This window comes from Neophocaena asiaeorientalis, unplaced genomic scaffold (genome assembly GCF_003031525.2).
Source record: "Neophocaena asiaeorientalis asiaeorientalis breed wild unplaced genomic scaffold, Neophocaena_asiaeorientalis_V1.1 scaffold65, whole genome shotgun sequence".
Lineage (NCBI taxonomy): Eukaryota > Metazoa > Chordata > Mammalia > Artiodactyla > Phocoenidae > Neophocaena > Neophocaena asiaeorientalis.
Genome location: NW_020173215.1, coordinates 12438275 through 12461196, shown reverse-complemented (window position 1 = coordinate 12461196; position 22922 = coordinate 12438275). Strand labels below are relative to the sequence as shown.

General features: G+C 34.2%; 1 non-coding gene across 1 annotated transcript; it reads right to left on the bottom strand.

Annotated features, from left to right (window-relative positions):
• Positions 1-9899: 9899 nt before the first annotated feature.
• On the bottom strand, positions 9900-10005 carry LOC112399830 (U6 spliceosomal RNA). The gene has a single exon (XR_003003323.1). It is a non-coding gene; the product is annotated as a U6 spliceosomal RNA (small nuclear RNA).
• Between the last annotated feature and the right edge of the window lie 12917 nt (positions 10006-22922).

Below are 22922 nucleotides of genomic sequence, written 5' to 3'. Positions count from 1 at the left end.
ACCATCAAGAAGACTTTCATTTTTGGAACAAAATATAGCCAGATAAAATAAATACTGATGATGAATAAATATCATGTATTGACTGGCATATATATTATTATTCCTTTTCGTGTTTGAGAAAAAATTTCTGCAGATTAATAATATTCATCTTGTGGTCTGTGCAAGGAAGTTGCGTAATGGTGAATTAGTTTAGGCATGCTGAAATAAGAACACATTTGCAAATATTAGTGGCTTTGGATTTCTTTCTAGATACTTACATTGTGAAGAATCTTATTAAAAATATTTCTACATTCTGTGCAAGGATGCCCATACTCAGAAAACATCCAAAAGCATCTGCGTAGTGATTGAAAAATAAATAGAGCAGTGTTTCTTTTGAATTGATGCCATGCTTCTTCCCATCTGGGACTCTTAGCTCAATCAGAACAAAAGGGTTTTGGAGAGAGTAAAAGAAGTCATTTGAGCTTTCTCAGATACACTGTCTGTTTTAACCCTTTTCAAGGTACAAGTTTTAGATCCCTCCTCCCCCCCACCCAAAAATGTTCTAGGGAAATTGTAATTCTTTGTTCCAGTCCCAGTATTTTCTGTTTTTCCAAAAGAGTGCTTTACATGTTAACAACACAAACTAAGGCACCAGTTTTAAAGCAAAAATAACAGCCAGCCCTCTCTAGCCTACACTTTGGGATATTAAATTCTAAGTGTATTGTGAGCAGCTCATTTCAACAACCAATTACTGCTTCAGAGACCAAATGAAGACTAAGAAAGTATCATCCACCTCACATTTCTGAAGTGTATGTGCTCTGTGTGAGCCAAGCCTCATGAAGCGTTGAACCAAACAACCACACCAGGTTCCTATCCTCTTGGTTATTCAGCATTAATTTCTTAATGCCTGGTTGGGCCTGCTGATGAGTGGCCTCTATCTCTCAGGTATTCTGCAACATTGATTTCCAGCCTTGGAGTGAATTATTTGTTCGTTTTCTCTTTGCATGATTTAGCACAGTTGGACTGCTATGAAGAGAGGGGGAGGGAAAGGAACCTCTTGAATAGATGTGCCCTACTTGTGGCTTCTGTTTAGTAATACTGATGTGAATGTACATGTTTTTTAAAAGACTGCTAAGATTTCTTCTGGCTACAAAGTTGTAATATTTTGCATTTAGCTACCAAATGCTTATTATTCAACATTTTTGTACCCAACACATGCAGTTTACAATTAAGATCACTGTAATAAAATATTTTCAATGCACAAGTCCCTCCAACCAAATACCGTTTTTTTAATCTACTTGCAGAAATGTTTTATTAATGTATTTTTCCAAAATGTTTCTGAAGCCAGTTCAAAGGCTCTTTTGCATGCTTGCTATTTTATAATTTAGTACAATTGCTTTGAGCAAAATTGTCATCTTTTCAATTTCTTTTGTATTTTTCTTACTAATATAACACCGAATGAATGCTCTAAATTTTTGGTTATTAAATCTGGACAGCATTTAGCATAAATAAGTGTTTTAATATCTGAAAAATTGTTGTCCTATATAAAATTATTTAGAAATGAGAACAGTACACACAAAACAGTGTCTAGTTCTGAGTCATAACCCCTTGTATTATGAATGTTCATGTTTTCATCTTTGTCATCTTTATCAACATTACAAAATTTTTCCATTAAAAATAAAAAGTTATCCATTATACATTTTAAAAATGATCACCTGTGATCAATATTGCACTTCATTAGAAATGACTTTCTATACTAACATATACAAACATATGAAATATATCAAAGAAATCTTCTTAGAGATTTATAAAAAAAGTTACTTCTGAAAGAGATTCTTTACTGAAAGATATAATGAATTTTTATATCAAAACTCAATTAGTAATTTTCCCACTGTCTTTCCAAATATAATTCTACTTTCAAATATGTCAAATAAGTCCTTAAATGGACACATATACTTCTGAGCACCAGAAATATCAATAGTATAATAATAATTAGCCTATATTTTATATTCAGAGAATACAGAGCCCACAGATTCATATAAAATAATTAGAACTTCTAGTTAAAAATGTTAAGTTATCCTAATGGTTTCAGACATGTGTCCCCATATCTGAATATTCCTCAAAAAATAGATTATCAGGTTAAGATGTCAAAAACCTCTGCATATTTGACTATTTTGACTAATTTTCCATATTTTTTTATCATTTAAACACATGTTATACAAAAATGTTTGCATAGATATGAATTTTAAATGGCCTATTGACGTATCTAGGCAGTTTTACTTGTTCCCCCCCACCAAATATTGGTCAATATGCTTGTAAATTCATATCACGACCCAATTTTTTCTCATAATGATTAGAACATTGACAATAGCAACAAGCAACAACATCATCAACAAGAAGCCACTAAAATTAGAAGCACTTTTGTGCTTTTCTCTCTGTGAAGGACATGAAGGTGCATGGGTGTGGAGATGAAAGAGAGAGAGCCTCATAAATCCATCATAGCACAGTATCATAATTATAGATTTATTAAAATGAATTTAATCTTTAATGGTCAGTCAATATGCCAAAGAGTAATTCTAATTATCTTGTAAATTGTTTGCATCTATGACTAATTCTACTGTAATACATCTTTGTCAATCAACTTACACCGTTTCTGAATACCGCTTATTTACATCTTTGTCACTCTTCAATGTAATTTTACACTATACATGCGCATTTTTCTTCTTTGTAATTATTTTTCACCTACCTTACATATATAGCTATTGTTTTTCTACTGAAAAATCATACAGGATTTGAATCAGATTTTTATAACCTCTGAAATAATGTTGTGTTGTGCATACTTTACTCTTGTTTTTAGCTTTGGAAACATAAGTAGAGACCACTTGTGCATATAACTAAAAACCAAAAATATAATTAAAACATCTATTAAATTGGGAAATACTTGAACTTATTAAGTCAGCATGGACGGCAACTGAACAGCTCAAAGCTCTGAAATTTATCATCCTGTACTAGACTTGGCAAGGCTTTTATGGAAGAGAGAGAAAGGCATTATTTTAGATTAGCTCTCTAAGGTCCCTTGCAAACCTGAAATTCAAGAAAAAGAAAAGCAAATTTCAGTATTAATAAATAAACAAAATCTTCCTGTGGGTACTTCTGCTTTCAAAAAAAGGAATAAGAGGATAGCTTTGTACCAGGCAAAAAACAAAATCTATAAAGTGTTCTCTTATGCTTATAAAGAATGATGGGGAAAGAAGCCACTCTTCGCACTTGCTATTTGCCAAGAGAAAGACATTTATTTCAAAGTTTCTGCCTTTTTTTTTTTTTTTTTTGGCCATACCACGTGGCATGCGGGATCTTAGTTCCCGGACCAGGGATTGAACCTGTGACCCCTGCAGTGGAAGCACAAAGTCTTAACCACTGGACCACCAGGGAAGTCCCTCTGCCATTTTTTTTGTATTACTAATAGATAAACTCCTATGATCATGAGTAGAGAAATAAACTACAGTTAAGCTTCTTAATAGTGTTTGGGATATATAAAGGAAGGTCCAGAACTATATGAGACAAAGGGGAAAGAGAGACCAGAATAAACTAGTAAAGCTGGGAGGAACTTTCAACTTCTGGACACAACCAAAGTGAAACAGCTTGAAAGAACAACAAAGAGAAATTCCAAGTCAGACATACCCTGTAGTTGTCTACCTAGAGGGCCACGAGACTTTTAAGAACAAAGATATATATTACTCAGTTTTACACTTTTAAAATCAGCTATTTATGATAATATAACCCCTGCATTCAGCCCTGAATCTTTAGCAAAGCTTTCTACAGAGAATAAGCCTTAGAAGTTATTTTGGAAGGACTGATTTCCATGGGCACAAAGAAGTGACAGAAGAGTTAGCACGTCTGGAAGTAAGCTACAGTAAGTATGGAATATAATTAAAGTAGAAGTTACTCTGAGAAAAAGATGTACTCTGAATATCCTTTAAAATATTGAAAGAAATATGGGCTTTTATTTTAAAAAATAATGCAAGCTGAGACTTCTCTGGTTGCACAGTGATTAAGAATCCTCCTACCAATGCAGGGGACACAAGTTCGATCCCTGGTCCGGGAATATCCCACATTCCGCGGGGCAACTAAGCCCGTGCAGCACAACTACTGAGCCTGCGCTCTAGAACCCGCAAGCTCGTGCTCTGCAACAAGAGAAGCCACCGCAGTGAGAAGCCTGTGCACTGCAACAAAGAGTAGCCCCCACTCGACACAACTAGAGAAAGCCCAAGCGCAGCAACGAAGACCAATGCAAACAAAAATAAATAAATAAATAAATAATAAAATAAAGCATGCAGTCTTATGACAATGGAGACAACCAATGAGAGAGGTGATACTGTCTTATAATTTAAAATCTGCCCTGAGCACAAATAAAGATTTTTGGTTTCTATCCTGAATAATTTGTGTAGAGATTCACCAAGAAGCTACTCAGAAACTTTCAAACTTGGGGGTATTGGTGTTTCCCAATTATATATTCTTTCAGTTACTACATTCTGGAATAAGGTTGTAGAATGGGTACAAAAGAAATTTCAATCCTAGAGAATATTTACAGTTAAGACAATTGTAACTAGTAGTGATTTCAAATGTAAAGAGTTGTCTGTGAGATCTAATTCTATGACCTCTTCTCTGGCCACTGTCTCCATCACTATCCTGCTTTTGCCAAACTGACTCGTTTCTTTTCTTAAATCACAAGAATATGCACACTGCCATGTCATTGATCAAAGCAAATCACAAGGTCAAGCCAGATAACAATGTTGTGGGAAAGAATACTTCTATGGTGGTACAAAGGCGTCCTTGGTGAACAACTATTTAGTCTACCTTCCAATACAATATGGATTTGGGGATTTCCTTTTAGCAATGTATAGCTTATACATTTTATTGGTATATTTGATTTTGTGTCTTCCTGAAGGTTGAAATTTCAGGAGGAGCTCTCATATCATTAACTTATTTACTCCCAAGATCCATCCAGGAAGATTAATTTATTTATCTACTTTTAGGAAGAAAAATTTTTACTTGTTGTATCATAATTTGTATTGTTGCCTATGATGATAATAGAAAATATTTCTGACTAATTACACATTTTAATGTGAGCATACTTAATATCTCTCTCTCTAAATGGTTAATATGACTTTGTTTCCCTATTTCCTAAAAGAAATATCCTGTAAATTTTTTTCTAAGAAAATTTTCACTCATAGGCTAATACCTATATTCATTTTACTCATAAGTTCAGATGATGACAGAGCTTTCAGGAATATCCTATTCAAACAAAATATATCAATTTTATTTATACTACTAATATAAGTTATTATTACAAGAATAAATATAATAGAGCTTGCCACAGTCAGTAAATCACAGACCTGGTTTTACTTCTCCCCAAACTAAATTTTGACTTTATGTAAGGCAACATAAAATTCTCAGTAGTTGGTTGTCTTTGTTTATCTAATGGTAGTAAAACTATCTGTTTTATATTTTTGTTGTGAGGAAAGAAAAGGATATAAAGCTCTTAGCACAGTGCCTGACACAGGTGAATGTTGCTGATGGCTTACATGGTCACGGTTATTATAATTACCAAAATTAGCATTTATTAATCTCTTAATTTTTGTCAGGTACAGTGCTAAGCAACTTATTAAGTTAGTTTCACTTATGTACCACCCCTCCCCTCAGTAAAACGAACACAAATCCTTAGGCAGGTACTAATATTAGTCCCATGTTATAAATAAAGAAACAAGTACAACAGAGTTAATTGGCCAAGTTTACAGCTAGTATAAGTGGGTTCCCTGATGGCCCTCATTAAAATTTCTCCAGGGCACGGTATGTGAATATTTAGCTCAGAAATAGCCACTACTCTACTTTGTGTCCCTGCATATATCAATAATTAACCAAGGAGTGCTTATTTGTTCAGCCTACAAGTGCAAGTGTTCTCACCCCGGACCTCTAGGCAGCCCCTACCAATTAATCAGAGTTTGTATTTAAATTGAAATATGTTTATCATCTAGCTCTAAAAGGACATAATTCTGTTAATTAATATTTTTATATAACTAGTAACTAGCCCACTAGCTTCAGTCAATCCCATTTGTACTCTGCATTTGGACTAGTTCCAGGTGGGATTTTATAATCAAACTGGGTGTGGAGTAGTAAAAGAAAGAATCAATTTGGACATGCATAAGGACAGTAGGATCAGTGCTCTCATATTTTGAAACAATGCTCTCTAGCCTTTGATTTTAGATGGTGCTGATGTATCCCAGGATTACTTTTGATTAGGAAGGTTTCGGTGGAAAAAAAAAAGTTGAAATAGTTTTTAAAAAACAAGTGGATTGTTTACAGAATTATTCTGTGCTAGTTAAAAGGACTAGATGAAATAAAATAAGTCAATAATGTCTATCCCCAGGGGAAAAAAAAATTTCAGACAATTCTGGGTGGCAAGCATGACCTGCCAAAGGTCGCAGAGGAAATGAATCTGTGTTATCTATGAAGGCAACTGTGACAACTGCAACCTTGTATGTAGTTATTCCCTTTTTTGTCCCGCTTTATTCCTACTTCTTGGTATCATTTACCATGTAAGCCACCTACATCAGAATTAGGTGATGTTTTAGGAGAACACAAACTAAATCAAAGGATTGTATATTTACTTGGGTAACCAGTGACTTTTTTTAAATTTATTTTTTGCTTGAGAACAAAATGAAAACTTCTATACCTTATTATCACTGATGCTGTTTTCTAGGTTCTGTCTCAAATTTGTATACCAATAAGTACATGTAAATTGTTTTTTTCTATTAAATATCTTCATTTCAATACAGGACATGCTAAAAATAGAAAATATTGGGCTACATTTATATATAACCTCTTCATTTCTCCAGCCCTTTGCCAACCCTCCATATGCTTACTTGTTCTATTGAAGTATAAATGACTACATGACCTTTACCTGAATCATCTTCTGTGCTCCGAAAGCACAGAAGAATTTCATACAGCAGTGGATGTTTGTGTGTTCTAAAGATGCTTTCTTTAATAGCCAATATTATAACTTTTCAGAGAAAATGTATATCTCCAATGTTTGGCTTCCATACTTTCTAGATGGGAATTGTCATCTGTTGGTCCATTTCTATGTGCAGAACAGATAGTACATTATTCTACATCAGTAGTTGGCAAACGATGGTCTATGGACCAAATCTGGCCCACCAATGTTTTTGGAAAAAATTTCATTAGTACACAGTCAGTCCCATTTGATTATATGTCTATGGCTGCTTTCATACTACAAAGGCAGAGTGGGGTAGTTGTGACAGAGAGAGTGTGATATGAAAGCTAAACATATTTCCTATCAAGTTTTTTAAAGAAAATGTTTGCTCTGTTCTACACTATAACTCTGAAATCTCTTTTGTTCATTTTGCTTCTGCCTGTCAATTTTTATGTTATATCACAGGGAGCTGTGGATTTATATCTTATTCTCCAATTGCAAAACATAAGATTACTTAGCTTTAATAATAACTTCCAGGGTGGAAACCTTTGAAACGTGTATGAAACAGAGGACATTCCAGACAGGAATAAACTGTGGCTTTTAACTACCCTTGCAAGTTTTACTATCCTTGTTACAGCAGTTCTGTGAATGCTGTGATGAGATCTCTCAAGAGAGAACTTGTTTCTAGGAGTATATTTAGCTGACAAACTATACCTGCTAGATATTCGGGATCTGACAGCATATAGACGAAGCCCATGCTCTCTTCAGTCAATGACTGAAATCACATGGGTACTCTGAGACTCCTCTTGGGATTGTAAGTTTCCCAGAATTTCACTGCAGTTCTCTCCAGCCCTCCTTTACCTCCCTCTTCCCTTTTACAAGAGCCAGATTTGTATAGTTTTCTGAAAGTTCTCTTGGCCCAAAACTGCTTCTTTCCCCTTTATTTATAAATCCTTTACTCCCAACAAATATCTTGCATGTATAATTCTGTCGGCATCTATATTTGGAGAACCCAATCTTACATACCTGCTCTGTTCTTATTTCCTTTTGCTCTATGTTAGCATTCCACTCAAAACAAACAAACAAATGAAAACAAAAGGAAAGTTGTAAATAATAACAAAATAAAGCATATCTGGAGAGTGGCAGTTTTTGAAAATTATTTATCAGATTATAAACTTGGAAAATCTGTTGGGAGATCATTTCCATTCGTCTCCTGCGTCTCTACACATCTTACAAGCAGAGACTTTACTCTGCTATATTTTTCTGAACTACATTTTCAAGGCTGAAAATAGGGATAGTTTCTTCCTGTGGGGCAGATAGCAGGTTTGATTGCTGTCCAGGATAATAAAGATAATCCGTCCCTTCAGAGTAAACATGAGGCAGGTTTCTAGTAGATTCTTTAAAAGATTGGGGTTTCCTAACCTTATATTTCTCAGTTGTGATACAAACCACCTGTGTGGGCAGCATGCACACACATGGCTCCACATTGCCCCATAAGACACAGGGGACAAAGGGAACTAATGCAAACATGCAGCTTATGCTGTATGCTGTGCCATGAACAGCAAAATCTTTTGTCCCTAACCTGGAACCTCTTTTTCTGCATCTGTTAAACTGTGACAGACTAACTTGTTAGCACACAGCTGGCAAAATCTCAAACCCTTCCCAGTTCTTGAAAAAGTCTAATCAAGAAATTTAAAGTATAAAAAAAATCTTTGCAAAATGATTGAATGTGGAATAAATAACCATTAAATCTCCTTTCCCCAAATCCAAGTGTTGCTCTCTTAACTCTGTGATAAGATAAATACTCTTTTATTGCAAATTAGACTTTAAAATTCGATAGACTTGTGAAAGCCATTTTGGGTCACTACTTGAGAATTCAGGAAGGAAAGAAAAAAAATTTCCAGCAAACCTATAAAGACATCACTTAGGATTTCAAAATATTTTTATCAATCAGTGTGCCCATTGATTTAGGAAAATAGATCACTTAAGTATTTTTATCCCTTCAAAATCCACACCATTACTTTAGATGGAAGCAGATTTCTGGTCTAAATTATGGCTCTATCAGGCGTTGGAGAAATGAATGACAGGACTAAGCACCTCGTGTAGGAGTCTCCTCGATTACCCTTCAGCAGTCTAGCTCTCTGTCTGTTCAGCTCATGTTCAGCTATGATGATTATTTTATGCTAATAAAGTAATATTATGTAGTTTTTACTGAGACAGGAATAAGCAAGATGAGCCTGGAGAGGACTCTGCAGCTGTGTGGGTTGACTGTATATGATCCTTGGGGGATGTGATTATCAGGCGACTGAACCATCATTAGGATAATTAGTGTACTTGGCAACTGCATTAGTGAAATGATTGTCATTGCTCACAGCTTGTCAGTGCAGTGTTTTTCGATTTGGTAAGATTCATTTTTACAAAGGCAACTGACCATGTGAATGAAATCAGGAGAAGTAAATACTTCCATTATTTCTATTCAGTCAGTTACAGAACTAATAAATGAAAAGGGAATGTAGTTAAGCCTAAAGGGGGTATTTTCTAAAATTAAATGGTTAACTTGCAACTGTCTTGGATGTAAACTTAAATAATCAACACAAAATCTCTTATTGTTAATGAACAGATAATCTGTTTGTCAGCGCTCATTGTGAGTCACTTCTTAAAAGATAAATGCTAAGGCCATTGAGGCTATTCTTTTTTTTTTTTAATGGAAGTATGGTTGCTTTACAGTGTTGTGTTAGTTTCAGGTGTACAGCAAAGTGACTCAGTTATATATGTGTGTGTGTATATTTATAAATATTTTTTCTTTTTCAGATCCTTTTCCATATAGGTTGTTACAAAATATTGAGTATAGTTCCCTGTGCTCTGCAGTAGGTCCTTGTTGGTTATCTGTTTTATGTATAGCAGTGTGTATATGTTAATCCCAAACTCCAAACATATGGAATGCTTTGTGAATTTGCATATCATCCTTGCGCAAGTGCCATGCTGATCTTCTCTGTATCGTTCCAATTTTTAGTATATGTTCTGTTGAAGCAAGCATGAAGCCATTCTTATACAACTGTCTTAGTAATTGTCTGTTACTCTTTGGGCCTGCCATGACTATTCGCAAGTGGCTTCCATTTCTATTTTGGAAGAAATCATACCTTGAAAAAGTACAAAGGAACTACTCACATATAGTTAGTGCTCAGTGATGTTGTTTCTCTTTGTTTATTAAATATGCTGAATTTCTGATTAAGGATGACTGATCTCTAATAATTCTGACGACCCAACCACAGCAGAGCACTGACTGTTAGGGTTTGGCACAGTCATCTATTCTACCCTAGAGAATGATATTTTTGTTCCACGTGATGTTTATGATTGTCTTCATTAGACCGAACCTTTAAGCACAAGGTTGTCCTGCTTGACATTTTGCTTCTTTCATGGGATTTATAGGGTGAGTACGCACTATATGGAAACTCAGTCTTTTCAACTTCTCTTTTCACCAAGTTTATCTAGCTTTTCTCAATAAGAAAGTGAAGGACCACATGTCTGTCCTTACTGAAAGGCTATGAAATATTGCTGGAAGTCATCTTATTTTTTGTCATGTACATTTGGGCCTTACATTGTTCTCTGGACCCTCTTTCCTCCATTTGTTTTTTCATCTCTCCTGTCCCCCTGAGAGTAGTCAGTCTTGGCAAAAGTCATAGAGCTGACTTGTGTTCAAGAATACAGGGAATAGGAGGAAGCTCCTTGACATGGATCTTGGCAGTGATTTTTTGGATATGACACCAAAAGCAAAAACAACAAAAGCAAACATCAACAAATGGGAGCACACCAAACTTAGAAGCTTCTATACAGCAAAAGAAACAACAACAAAAAATCATGCAGAATGAGAGAAAGCTTTTGCAAATCGTATTTGAGCTAAGGGGTTAATAACCAAAATATGTAAAGCACTTATACAACTCAATAACAACAAAAAATCCAATTAAAAAATGAGCAGAGGAACTAAATAGACATATGTCCAAAGAAGATATCCAAATGGCCAATGGGTACGTGAAAAGATGAAAATATCACTAATCCTCAGGGAAATACACATCAAAACAACCAATGAGATATAACCTCATACCTGTTAGAATAGCTATCATTAAGAAGACAAGAGATAACAAGTCTTGGTGAGGATGTGACTAAAAGGGAACCCTTGTACACTCTTGGTGGGAATGTAAATTGGTGCAGCCACTATGGAAAATGACATGGAGGTTCCTCAAGAATTAAAAATAGAACTTCCATATGGTCCAGCAGTTTTACTTCTGGGTATATACTCAAAGAAAATGAAAACAGGATATCTAAGAGATATATTCATTCCCATGTTTATTGCAGCAATTTTTACAATATCCAAGATATGGAAACAACCTAAATGCCCATCAACAGATGAACGGATAAAAGATGGTGGTGTATATGCCAACCCTCCCCACAATGGATAAATGGAGTATAACTTTATAGATAGCCCTCCATTTCCATGGTTCCATATCCTGGGGTTCAACCAAACTTGGATCATGTAGTATGAATATATTTAGTGGAAATAGAATCCTCTTATAAGTGGACCCAGGAAGTTCAAACCCATGTTGTTCAAATGTCCACTCTATATACATTGGAATATTATTTAGCCATGAGAAAGAAAGACATCCTGCCTTTCCCAATAACATGGATGGACCTTGAGCACATTATGCTAAGTGAGATCATTCAGACAGAGAAAAAAATACTGCACAATATCATTTATATGTGGAATCTAAAAATGCCAAACTCATAAAAACAGAGAGCCAAATGGTGGTTACAGGGGACGGTGGTGGGTGGATAGAACATTTGCTGTTTAAGTGTACAAACTTGGCATTGAGCGGTAAATAAGTCCTAGAGATCTAGTGAACAGTATCATAAATATAGAGAACAATATTGTATTATAAGCACTAAATGTGCTAAGACACTAGAACTTAATGTTTTAAACCACTAAAAAGAAATGATAATTATGTAATTCAGTAAAGGTTCTAATTATCACTACAGTGGTAATCACATCACAATGTATTAATGTATCAATTTAACATGTTATACACATTATATTAGCACAATGTTATATGTCAAATATATTTAAAAAAATGAATTAGGGGAATCTGATAATGGGACACAGGAATATCAGAAGCCATTCCTCAAACCTACTGTCTTTTTTATGGAAGATAAAAAAATCATTTATTGGATTTTCTCCTTTAAAAGAAGACCCAGTATATGTACTTTGAAAACTATTTAAAATTTTTTACCCAACAAATAAAGATCACAACCAGCCAATGTATAAAAATTAAGTATTTAGAGAAAAAAATTCAGACATATATGAAAGCTTGTAATGAGAAATAATATTTTTCAGTTATGAGGAAAAATAAAAACAGAACTAGAACACTGAAAAACTATGGATTGGCCAAAAATTTCCTTCGGTTTTTAAAGTAAAACTAAAAGACACATTTTTCATTTTCACCAAGAATTTTATTGAACAATGTATTAACTGTTTTGTTCCACTACCTTCTGCCATTTTTAAGGCAACTTCATAATTCCATGTTCCCAAAACTTTTCATCTTTTTGAGCAAAGAACTGTTCCAGGTGCCTTTTACAGTCTTCCAGGGAATCGAAATTTTTTCCATTATGAGAATTTCGTAAAGACCGAAATAAATGGAGATCCGAAAGTGCAATGTCTGGTGAATACGGCAGATGGTGAATCAGAACTTCCCAGCCAAGCTGTAACAGTTTTTGCCTGGCCATCAAAGAAACATGTGGTCTTACATTATCCTGATGGAAGACTATGTGCTTTCTGTTGACTAATTCCGGGAGCTTTTCGTCAAATGCTGCTTTCAGTTGGTCTAATTGGGAACAGTACTTGTTGGAATTAATTGTTTGGTTTTCTGGAAGGAGCCCATAATAGAGGACCTCCCTTCCAGTCCCACCGTATACACAACATCACCTTCTTTGGATGAAGACCGGCCTTTGGTGTGGTTGGTGGTGATCTCTATCTCCACTGTTTCTTCTGTTCCACATTACTGTACGGTGTCCACTTTTGATGGCCCATCACAATTTGTTTTAAAAGCGAACGTTTTCGTCATGTTTCAGTAGAGAATCGTGTGTGGAAATACGGTCAAGAAGGTTTTTTTCGCTTAACTAATGTGGAACCCAAACATCAAAGTGATTCACATAACCAAGCTGGTTCAAAGGATGTTCAATGCTTGATTTGGATATTTTGAGTATGTCTGCAGTCTCCCGCATGGTGTAATGTTGATTGTTCTCAATTAATGTCTCCATTTGATTACTATCAACTGGCCTACCTGGCTGTGGAACATCACCCAGCGAAAAATCTCCAGCACGAAACTTCTCAAACCACTTTTGGAACATTTGATGAGTCACAGCACCTTCTCCATGCACTACACCAATCTTTTTTTTGCGTTTCAGTTGCTTTTTTTACCTTTCTTGAAATAATAAAGCATAATTTGCTGAAAATGTTGCTTTTTTCTTCCATCTTCAATATTAAAATGATTACACAAAAATTCACCAATTTTGATAAGCTTTTTTTTAATGCACACTGATATGACAGTTGTCACAATGCAGTCTAACAGAATTGTTTTGAATGAAGTTAAAGACAACTAAGCGCTACTAGAGCCATCTTATGGGAAAAAACCAAATGAACTTTTTGGCCAACCCAATATTTACAATATAACCAACAGATGATAAACATTATAACTCATAATAGGAATGGATTTGAAAGTGAGCATATAACGTAATTCTGTGTCCACAAACAGGGAAAGGGATACATGCCTTTTTTTTTCCTTTTATCAACCTTGTCTCTTTTTTTTTAACCTTTTGAAAATTTTTATTTAAAAAGGAAAACACAAAAACACAGACTTCTTTCACTTCCGTATGTGGTATGATGCATTTTCCAGTTTGTTCAATGCTTTAAAGCTCAAGGATGCCTCTGCTTTCAATTGTACATGGGCCTAAAGCATTCTAGCTTTTAGCAAGCAGGCAGGAGACTCAACAAAAATCAAAATAAAACAAGGCAGACTAAATGCAGGGCAAATCTGTAAACATATTATACATTTGAAAATTACAATATCTGTAAAAGTTTCTTCAGACATTATTGAAGTGTAGCACATTTTTACCTTCTCTTTTTAGCTTCATCTCCTCAATTCTATCAATTCTTTATAAAATCTCTGTGCCAACAGATTTCATAATACTCAATTTATTGAATACAATAAGAGCTTACTAGAATCAAGAGACATTAAAGAACATTTAGTAAACAACTAGATGAATATAATTAGCTCTAATTTCATTTTATATAAATTAATTGATGTTAGCTTGGAAAATCCAACTGTAGCTAAAGCACAGGCATTTTCCCTGCATGAATCATTTTGGTAGGAGTATCAATATTAAATGGTAAATGAGTTGAAAATTATACTGACCAAATCACTGCAGGCTACTAAATATTCTACTCAGAATATCTATGTTTCATTCTAAACCATTTATACTTGTTACCATTAAAAGTCTGCTATTCAAGAAAAGTGATTTTTCATTAGAGGGAATTAATCCTCTTGATAAATTCCTCCTATACTTCAGGTACTTGGGCACTGTAATTTTTATTTTACCTAATCTTTTGTTTATTGTAACTGTTATGTGTAATGGATGAGGTTAGTCTTTTTTCTTTGCCTTTACTTTAAGTCCAAGTGGATCTAGACACAAGTACCACAAGTGAATGTGCAACATACATTTCCCTATGCTACTTTATATACTGAATTAGAATGTAGGTACAAGAAATTTCACAAATTCATAGTTAACCGTAAAATAAAATTTAGAGAGAGTTAAAATCACAAGTATCTATACAATCTATGTGCTTATCTCTTTTTTTTGGCCACACTGCGCAGCTTACGGGATCTTAGTTCCCTGATCATGGATTGAACCCATGGCCCCTGCAGTAGAAGCGCTGAGTCCTAACCACTGGACTGCCAGGAAATTCCCTCTGTGAGGTTATCTTAATTCAGATATCATTGATAATTATGCTGGTATTTCTGGCATGTAGAAATGCTTTATTTATTTATTTTTTCATTTTGTTCTTCTAAGAATGCTTTAATATCTGAATAGGTTCAAAATGCCTTGACACTTCTGTTAATTCCCTGAATGATTTAGCTCTTCATTCTATAGCTTTCCCTATAGCCAAAACTCTTTGTCATCAGTGAATTATTCACATCCACAAAGACGATAGTATGCATCTGTGTCTGAGACTTGGACTCCTAATTACAGAAACCAAAGCCCTTATTTCTTTAAATTTATGCATGTGGTTTCTAAGGTGCCATTTTCTTAACTATTTGAGCCACATTCAGATTCATGATTGATCATAATCTTAGCCTTACTCTACAGATAGAGAAAATCTTAGAGCTAACATTGCATAACACTTATCTTGCTTACCTACTCAGAGCCAGCTATTTTACATATTATTTATTTATTGCTCATGTAGTACAGTGTTATTATATCCACTTATTCAGCTGAGGAAACAGTCTCAGAGATGGAACTTATCTAATTTATGGTCCTGCCGCTAAAGATGGTAGAAATAGGATTTAATCTTATTTCTGTCCGACACCATAGTCCATGTTATATATATATTTTGCTATTAAACACATGCATGCTAATACTGTAAAACAGATTATGGTGTCCATGAGTATGTGCTTGTCAGACTGCAATTACAGGGAGTGTCACTGATCAAGGACCCCAGTCACTGGACTCTGAAACCCACTGAGACATCTGCACCAAAGCCAGGCTTTCCAGTCTAAGAAGGAGTGTGCCAGAGATACCAAGGCGAATCCATTTCTAGGATTCCCAGGTCTTTTCTGAAGGCTCATCTTGGCTTGAACACTCCCCAGTGCCTTGTTGGACCTTTCTTAGACTGCACAGTACCCTAAGACTCATTCACCTCATCTTTTCTTCCTCTCCTTTCCTCAGGGTGTGACTTGCTTTGCAGTCTTACTGGTGGCTCTCAACAAGACATTTTCCCTAGTAAGATCCTGGAACACTTAAAAAAAAAAAGTAGCAAACCATTTCCATGAAATTTTTAAGGTTCCAGTGATCTGGAGTGTGCTAACACATTCCCTCCGAAATAAAAGACAAGGGCTAAATCTTGCATCATCCCCTATCACAGAGAAAGATGCACAGTGCCTGGTAGGTCTTTTTTGGATTCTAGAACACCGCAAATGCTTTGCCAAAACTTCTTAAAACTGTGTGACAGTCTAGGAAGTTTCTTCCCAACCGTCCTTCTCTCCTTAACCTGGAATCACGCTTATGTCACTGTCTGAGGCTCTCCCAGTCTTACCTGGCTTCTTCCCTAGTTTGTCTCACATGGACATTTCTCCTAATATAAAACCTGTGCATTTTAATCCTGTCTTGGGATCTGCTTCTTAGAAGACCCTTACATATATTCAATATGTTAATTAAAAACTATGTTAAAGGGCTTCCCTGGTGGGGCAGTGGTTAAGAATCCTCTTGACAATGCAGGGGACACAGGTTCGAGACCTGGTCTGGGAAAATCCCACATGCCGCGGAGCAACTAGGCCCGTGTGCCACAACTCCTGAGCCTGCGCTGTAGAGCCCGTGCTCCGCAACAAGAGAAGCCACCGCAATGAGAAGCTTGTGCACTGCAACGAAGAGTAGCTCACGCCCGCGTGTAGCAACGAAGACCCAATGCAGCCAAAAATAAGTAAAAAAAAAAAAAAATGGTATTAGTACATTAAAAAAAAAACTATGTTAAATTGTATGACTTACTGATGACATGATTAGACTAGGCAGTATAGGATTAATTCTAATAAAAGCAATTTCATATGTTGATTAAAATTTGTTATAAATGAGTTAAGCAAGGTTCGTTATAAGTGAGTTAAGCAAGGTTGCTAAAATCGTGAAAATGACAGATTAATGGGAACTGTGTTTGTTACAAATGTAACAACCAACTAAAAACATTGTTATTCAGTAATCTACATAAAAATTATGAGAACTACAATTAAAATGTGTAAAATTTCTAAGCAGACAATTAAAGGAAATAATTTTTTTTTATGGGAGACCAATTCAACTCACTAGAAATAATTAGAGAAATAATGAAAAGGTCAAGAGACAATTTGCTGGCAAACAGTTCATTTATTAACTTTCATTCCTGGCTAGTATGCAGTGAGAGGGACGTTCTCATAATATTTATCAGATGGTACTTTCTCATTAATAATTTTCAAGCATTTATCAAGAACTGTAAAAGATTTATACCCTTTATCCCAACTATTTTTTCCTTGAAAATCCTTAGAAAATAATTTAAAAGGTTTATCTGAGTTTATAGATATAGGTATGTAATAATAATTATAATATAATAATAATGTGTAATTAAAATATTAAAAACAAAATAGATGCCTCGGGAAAAATGTATTGTTTACAATGTTTGTATTGTTTACAAATATTGTATTTGTAATTGTTTACACTTACAAATTGTCAAGTGTAAATTTCATACTGGGCTACAGGGTACATGAAGGTCTTACCTATGCTTATTCACAACAGAACCACAGAATCTGCATTTTTATAAGCAATTAATAATTATGGAATAAATTTACAAATTTTTAATGACCAGTTAATGCACATGAGATGATATAAATGGAAATCAATAATGAAAAATAGTATAAACTATGACTACTCTATGTTTAAACATATAAATTAAAATGTGACATGCAGTAACCAAAAGTCATTATTCCAAAGTTAGCAACCTTTAGTTTCTAATATACAGATTATTTGCAATAATTTCCTTTGCACCAGTCAGAATTTCTTTTCTTTTTCAGCAAAATTGTGTTAAGTTGGAAAATAAAGTATTGGAAAGGAATAAATTAAGAAGTGTTGAGAAACAGATTTTGGCAGAAAATCAGGAACAAAGAAACAGTCTGCTTAGAACACCAACTATACGATGCCATTTTATATATTTTAGAGAAGGAAACACTGTAGGAACAGAGATCAGTGGATGTTAGAGGTTAGGTTTGGAGGGAGTGTTCACGACAGATGCAACACAAACGAGTTTTTGGGGTGATGGATCTCTTCTGTATCCTGATCATAGTGGTCATTAGACAAACCTATACATGAACTAAAACTCATAGACTTCTACACCAAAAGCAGTAAATTTTAATGCATGTATATTTAAAAATAATAAAAATATTAAACATAACACAAAAGGAAGGAATGAATGGAGGTAAAGAGAGGAGAGAAGGAAAGAGAGGAAGAGGGGAGGAGAAGTTGGAACAAATATTGTTTTATGCTAACTTGACAAAACTGTGGAAATCCTTCTTTAGTTATTCCTAAGAAAACTTCTGAGAAAATGGGCACCAGTTTGCTTCATTTACAATATCCAATGATTAAAATAATTCAGTCTCCTAAATAAGATAGCAACGAAATCTCTGTTTTTACTTTGTATATTTGATGAGACCTAAAGAATGTTAGCAATTAAGTCCAATATAAAAATTACCAAATAAGTCTTGCATTTTATAAAAATTGTTTGAAATTAAGACTGATGTACATTATAAACACAATAACAAATTTTTAAAATTATAACCTTTTAAAAAATTGCATGTGCTTTTATATTAAAAATCCATGCCATTATAATACTCCACATTCTTTTATTAATTCTCATAAAATATCATCACAATTTTTATTGAAGAGCTAATTCTTTAAATTCCACAGTTAAATGTCCCACCATTACATTGAGTGCTGATATAAAATAGGTATTGAGATTTTACGTTCAGGAGACAGAAAACTTGGTGTGAAAATGGCATTTGTCCTTACAGTATAGTACATTGTCCTAAAATACAAATTCTTAAGGCTGAGTTTCCTTTGTTATAAAATATGAGTTACATATTTTAGCCTCTACAGTGAAACATGCTCAATAACCTTATAACCTATACTTAAGTAGGCGCTTTATGTATGTAATAATTGAGTGTATCTTACTAAGTGTTTATTTGCATAAATGAATTGAGGGTAATTATTTCAAAAATTACAATGCAACATGAACAACTTGTGCATGAGCTTCATAAATTTTAATTACAAAATATTTTTATTATTGCATTGAAGATGTAAGCATTGGTGTTTTTTTTCTGTACCACTAGAGGCCATTATACCCTTTCTTAAACAAATAAGTACATACACAAATCAAAAGCTTAATTTGAGAGGCATTTATAAATAGTCTAGAAGACTTCATATTTGTATAATAGGATGGATACCATGCAGATTCAGGGTGGATCATTCTTCTCTACTCCACTGCTCTGCATACTTGATTTGGTCGGTAGCTATAACTGAAGGCGACTTGATTTTCTAGTAGAAAGACTGACTCTTGTTACAGCAAATTCGAAGAAATTAAAAAAAAAAAAAAAGTAAAAATAGCATGAGAGTATTTCAGAATTAACCAAAGATTTTGTCATATAAATTATTTTTGGTTGCATTCTTTGTAATGTAACTTTGTGATGTAACTTTGAAGGATAAGATTCCAATTGAGTGAATGAAAAACATTAGAATTCTTGAAGTATAGTACCTTATAATGTGAAGTGATGATAACCAACAATGTTATGGCATTTATTTCTCTTAGGAAAAACTGTGTGAGACATTTTTAAAGAAATACATAATAATACCATGTATATGTGAAGGAAAAAAGTATGAAAATACTGAAATAATTCCAAAAGTTAGCATGTGGCTTTATCATAAAATTTCCATCTTATTTTTAATTTTAGTGAACTTAGATTGTATGGTTTGCATAATAGCCTCTCAAGCTGTTTTTCTGAGGTTAGAACACAAAATCAAAAAGTTTATTGCTATTGTGCCTTTATCATTAGGTGATCTTAAGAGTTAATCTAAGAGAAATTTTTATAAATTATTGTCATGACACATTATTTATTTGTATGAAGTTAACTCTTCCCAAAAACTAGTAATGGGAAAACAACATTATTAAAAGTGATATCCATATTAACAGAGTATATATGGAGTATGTTTTGAAGATCAGGTATAAGAATTAAACCATAAAATAACTCTTGTAATAATTGCAACTATCTTTTTTTTTTAACATCTTTATTGGAGTATAATTGCTTTACAATGGTGTGTTAATTTCTGCTTTATAACAAAGTGAATCAGTTATACATATGTTCCCATATCTCTTCCCTCTTGTGTCTCCCTCCACCCTCCCTATCCCACCCCTCTAGGTGGTCACAAAGCACCGAGCTGATCTCCCTGTGCTATGCAGCTGCTTCCCACTAGCTATTTTATGTTTGGTAGTGTATATGTGTCCATGCCACTCTCTCACTTTGTCACAGCTTACCCTTCCCCCTCCCCATATCCTGAGGGGGATGGACCTAGAGTCTGTCATACAGAGTGAAGTAAGTCAGAAAGAGAAAGACAAATACCTTATGCTAACACATATATATGGAATCTAAGGAAAAAAATGTCATGAAGAACCTAGGGGTAAGACGGGAATAAAGACACAGACCTACTAGAGAATGGACTTGAGCAACTATCTTTTGAACATGATCTATGTTATTACCAAAGTATAAAAATCATTTGAAATCATGCTATTATTTTTAGCAGTTTAAGAGCAGTGTTAAACCTTAATGACCCTGATTAAGTGATACAGAAAAATTAATTATCTCCACCATAATTTTATATTTAGTTTTATGTAGAACCACTGATGTAAAATATCATTGCAACCTTCTTAGATAATTACAGGAGAGGTAGGAGATTTTTCAGAGGCAAAAAGACTTGCTCTTGAATTTCAGAAAATAGAACCAAAACAAAAGCTGAATCACATGTTCTCAGGTTGCATGACATATTCAAAAAGCCATATCTGTGTTAATAGAGAAAAGTCTATTTTAGGTTATTTTACAGTGCAAAGTAACAAGACTAATGCATGTTATTTTATTAGCTGGTAGATAAAACTTCTAAAAATGTAATCATGCTTGTTTATAATGGTAGAATTTTTCATTAAAATGGAACAAATATCTTATGACTTCACTGAGTTTGACATGTCTAAATCTTAGACACTAGCAAAAGTAGTCAATTTAAAATGAAGCTAAAAATTATGAAATTACATCAGATAACTTTTGTTTCAATTTTTAAAAAATATCCAAGATAAAGAATATAGCCAAATTAGGCTGTAGTCTTTTGTTACTATCAAGAGATAGGAATTTATTATTTTACTGTTTTCCTTATCCATTCATTTGTTGATGAACACTTAGGTTGTTTCCATATTATCTGGAATGAACATGGGAGTATAGATGTCTCTTGATATCCTGTTTTCATTTCCTTTGGATATATACCCAGAAGTGGAATTGCTAGATCATATGTTAGGTCTATTTTTAAATTTTTTGAGGAATCTCCATACTGTTTTCCAAAGTGGCTACACTAATTTACATTCCCAAGAAGAGTAAATGTGGGTTTCTTTTTCTGCACATCCTCCCCAACACTTGTTACCTTTCTTCCTTTTAATGATAGTCATTTTAATAGGTATAAGGGGATATTTCAATGTAGTTTTGATTTTCATTTCTCTGATGATTAGTGGTATTGAGCATCTTTTCAGGTACCTATTGCCCATTTATGTGTTTTCATCAGAAAATGTCTATTCAGTTCCTCTGCCTATTTTTCAATCAGCTTGTCTGCTCTTTTGCCATTAAGTTATGAGGATTTTATGTATTTTGGAAATTAACCCCTTATTATAACTATGATTTGTAAATATTTTCTTTTATTCCATAGGTTGCCTTTTCATTTTCTGATGGTTTTCATTTTTTGATTGTTTCCTTCTGTTGTGCAGAAGTTTTTCAGTTTGATGTAGTCCCACTTATTTTTGCATTTGTTGACTTTGCTTTTGGTTTCAAATTCAAAATATTGTTGTCAAGACCAATGTCAAAGTGCTTACCCCCTATTTTTTTCTAGGAGTTTTATGGATTCAGGTCTTATGTTCAAGGCTTTAATGTATTTTGAGTTGATTTTTGTCTATGGTGTAAGATGGGAGTCCAGTTTCATTATTTTTGTATGTGGCTGTCCAGTTTTTCTAACATCATTTATTGAAGAACCTATCCTTTCCTCATTATATATTCTTGGCTCCATTGTTGGAAATTAATTGACCATATATGCATGGGTTTATTTCTGGACTCTCTGTTATATGGATCTTTGTGTCTTTTTTATGCCAATACTAAACTGTTTTGATTACTAGAGCTTTGTAATATAGTTTGAAATCAGGACGTGTGGTACTGCAGCTTTGTTACTCTATCTCAAGATTGCTTTGGCTATTTGGAGTCTTTTGTGGTTCCATATAAACTTTAGGATTTTTTTTATATTACTGTGAAAATGTCATTGGAGTTTTGGTAAGGATTGCATTGAATTTGTAGGTTGTTTGGGGGAGTATGGACATTTTAACAATAATAATTCTTCCAATTAATGAACATGGGATATGTAGTTGACCCTTGACTAATACGAGGGTTAAAGTCACCAACCCCTGAAAAACTCACGTATAAATTACAGTTGGCCCTGCATATCTGCAGTTCTACATCTGCAAATTCAGCCAGCTGTGGATTGGGTAGTACTGTAGTATGTATTTATTGAAAAAGAATCCACAAATAAGTGGGTCCCTGCAGTTCAAACTCATGTTCAAAGGTCAGTTGTATTTCCATTTGTGCATTCTTCGATTTCTTTTATTAATGTCTTATAATTTTTAGTGCAAAGAACTTTCATCTTCTGGTTAAATTTATCCCTAGGTACTTTATTCTTTTTTTTTTTTTTTTTTTTTTTTGCGGTACGCGGGCCTCTCACTGTTGTGGCCTCTCCCATTGCGGAGCACAGGCTCCGGACGCGCAGGCTCAGCGGCCATGGCTCACGGGCCCAGCTGCTCCGTGGCATGTGGGATCTTCCCGGA